We start from the raw sequence: 3687 nt of genomic DNA, 5'->3' as shown, positions 1-3687 counted from the left end.
AGCTAAAAAATAAATGTCAAAAAAAGAAAAGAAACTCTTCTTATAAATAATCTACTATCTTTAAACCTTCTTCTTCTTATTTCTTACATCCATGACAATAGTGGAGTGCATTTCATACTTAATTATCCATTCATGGCACAATTTTTCATAACTCTGTATATAAAGTCTGTTCATGCCAAATTATGCTATTATACATGAGCTCTCTTATTTTTTTGCGTATAATTCTTAATATACCTTTATAGCACAATTTATCATATCTCTGATTGTATATAAGGTCTGTTGACACCAAATTTACATCTTCGTACATGAATTTTGTATAACGATGACCGTCTCCTTCCACCATCCTAGCTATTCCCCTTCTCCCTCCCTTCCCCTCCCACCCCTATTCCCTATCTAGAGGTAATTTTCCACCCATGCTCTCCCTCCCTACCCCACTTTGAGTCACCCCCTTTATATTAGAGAAGACATTCAGCATTTGTTTTTTGGGGGATTGGCTAACTTCACTTAGCATAATCTTCTCTAATGCCATCCGTTTCCCTGCAAATACCATGATCTTATTCTTTTTTAGTGCTGAGTAATATTCCATTGTGTATAAATGCCACTTTTTTTTTTTTTTTTTTACCCATTCATCCACTGAAGGACATCTAAATTGGCTCCACAGTTTAGCTATTGTGAATTGTGCTGCTATAAACATTGATGTGGCTGTGTCCCTGTAGTATGCTGTTTTTAAGTCCTTTGGGTATAGTCTGAGAAGAGGAATAGCTGAGTCAAATGGTGGTTACATTCCTAGCTTTCCAAGGAATCTCCATACTGCTTTCCAAATTGGCTGCACTAATTTGTAGTATTTCTTTCTTTATTTTTGTTACTAGGGATTGAACCCAGAGGTGGATTAATGCTGAGCCACATCTCCAGCTATTTTTATTTTTAATTTTGAGGTGGGGTCTTGATAAATTGCTTAGAGTCTTGCTAAATTGCTGAGTCTAGCCTTAAGTTTGCAATCCTCCTCAGCCTCCTTAGTTGCTGGGATGATAGGCATGCACCACCATGTCTGGCAAGGCCTTCTTATATACTACAATAGCTTAGCCTGTTCTTTAACATACTACTCCTTCACTGAAGAAATCCAATGAAGAGTAGTGACCCATTGGAAAAAGTACCTCCTGTTTTTTGAACAACCCAGCAGATTTTTACTGTTTGCATTTTATCTCATTAGCCTATGCTTCTATTCACAATATTCTCATAAAGATATTTCCTTGCTAAGTTCAGTGGTGTGCACCTGTAAATCCAACAACTAAGGAGGCAAGACCGCAGTGTTATAGTTAAAGCTTTCGTCCCAGGGTTTCATAAACTGACTTCCAGACCACTCACGTATAATCGAATCAAGCCTTTATTGAAGCACACCGGTGGCGGCTGACCAGAACATAAAGCTGTTCCCCTGATCAGCCCCGAACAATTGCAAGGGTGTTCCTTATAAGCCTGAAAACCCCAAAAGGGATGTTCAGGGTCTAGCCAATGCAAGCAAGCCAGGTTACAGAAGCGGGACAGTGCAGTCAAGCGGAGGGAAGCCTAACCAATCACAGTGAGCCCAGTCACCCCAGTTACAGAAACAGAGCCCCGTTACCCTAGTTACAGAAACAATACCCCGTTAGGTAGTTTTGTGTTCTTAAAGGTTTCTATAGCAAAAGGAAAAGAACATCTTGCCCCAGTCATGACCCTTCCACTTGGCATAGCTGTTTTACAGGATGAAGTCATAAAACAAAATGAAGTCACATTTGCTTCTACTATCACAGCAGCAGGAGGATTGCAAGTTCAAGGACAGCCCAAGCAACTTAGTGAGATCTTGTCAGAAAATAAAATAAAAAGGGCTGGGGCTATAGCTCAGCTGTAGAGTGTCCTTGGATTGTTCAATCCCCAGTACCACCAATATATATATATATATGTGTGTGTGTGTGTATGTATACATGCGGGTATATACACATATTTATGTCTCCCTTTAATTTTTTTTTTTTAGTACTGAGGATTAAACCCAGGGGTACTTTCCCACACTGAGTTACATCCACAGCACTTTTTATTTTTTATTTTGAAACAGTATCTCACAAACCTTAGGATCTTGCTTAATAGCTGAGGCTGGTTTCAAACTTGCCACCCTCCTGCCTCAACCTCCCAAGTCACTGTAATCTTAGGATCACTGTGGTTTTTATAATTCATTTGATAATCAATCATGTATTGTCTTCCAATATCTTTTGTTTTAATTGCCATTTAAGTATTTCATACTTACAATAATCATTTTAATACCTACTAATCAGGACATTAAGAGTTAGAGAAGCTAATTAATTTTGTCTAAAGCTGGTCATCTGCTCAGCTGCAAAAGCAGCATTTGTTGTTGTTGTTGTTTTGGTGTTGAGGATTGATCCCAGGGGCGCTTAACCACTGAGCCACACCCCAGCCCATTTTATAATTTATTTAGAGACAGGATCTGGCTGAGTTGCTTAGGGCCTCACTAAGTTGCAGAGGCTGGCTTTGAACTCCCTATCTTCCTGCCTCAGCTTCCTGAGCTGCTGGGATTACAGGTGCGCCATCACACCTGGTGCAAAGTCAGGATTTGAATGCAGTCTTAACCCTCAACCCCTTTGTGCCTCATCTGTTCCTGAGATTCGTGGCTTGCTGAGCTCAGAGACCCCCCATTCCATATTTCCTGGGAGTCCTTGGCCGGAGAAAGGCCTGTCTCTCAGTCACCTGTCCTCAGTTCCTTTCAGGTCCCTTGTGCTCCTCTCTCCTTCCTTTTCTCTCTCTCTCTGCTCCCCAGCTTTTCTCCCTTTTTCCTCTCCCTCCCTCTTCTTCCCTTCTAAGGGTAAACTCTTGGTCGTTCTAAGAGAAAGCAACCGTCTCTAACCTGGGAAAGGAGAACAGACCAGTAATTGAAGGGAGCAAAAATTATCAGCCAGATCCGGGAACATGTTTTGTTTGAACAGCTCGGTCTTTTAAAGGAACTGGAAATGATTTTGGGCAGGTGGACACTGCCCTGTTGCTCCTGGCCCCAGCATTCCCTGTTACCTGAACACCTCCTGACTTTACTAATTCATCCTACTTGCCTGGCTCTGGAAGGCCTTGGATTTTGAGGTTCGTGCTTTTGAAATCTCTGTATCTCATTTGATAAAGCAAATGTGAAATTGTCTGTTACATGAAAACACCATTTCTTCATTTTTTTTGTGGTGTTGTGGACTAAACCAGGGGCTTCACACATGCACTGTACTACTGAGCCACATCCCCAGCCCGTGAAAATACTATTAATGTGTTTTTTCCTGTATTCCTACATTTGTGATTTAAAATCTTAATACTGGCTCATTTTTTTTGTCCCTACAGATTTATATCTCTCAAGTTATATACAAGTTATATATACAGAGTCAATTTTAAAAAGTCTGCTTTGGTGGGGCCTAGAAGCACACATCTATAATTCCTATAGCTTGGGAGGCTGAAGCAGGAGGATTAGAAGTCCAAAGCCAACCTCAGCAATTTAGGGAGGCCCTATCTCAAAATAAAAAATAAAAAAGGCTGGGGATGTGGCTCAATGGTGAAGCACCCCTGGGTTCAATCCCTGGTGTCCCCCCAAATTTAATTAATAGAGTTAGTGAGTGAGAGAGAAAATTATGCTTTAATGTAATAAATTATTTAGTGAAATTAAGTAATTAT

Source organism: Urocitellus parryii, chromosome 8 (genome assembly GCF_045843805.1).
Source record: "Urocitellus parryii isolate mUroPar1 chromosome 8, mUroPar1.hap1, whole genome shotgun sequence".
Taxonomy (NCBI): domain Eukaryota; kingdom Metazoa; phylum Chordata; class Mammalia; order Rodentia; family Sciuridae; genus Urocitellus; species Urocitellus parryii.
The sequence above is the reverse complement of the archived record's forward strand: the minus strand, read 5'-3'. Positions refer to the sequence as shown.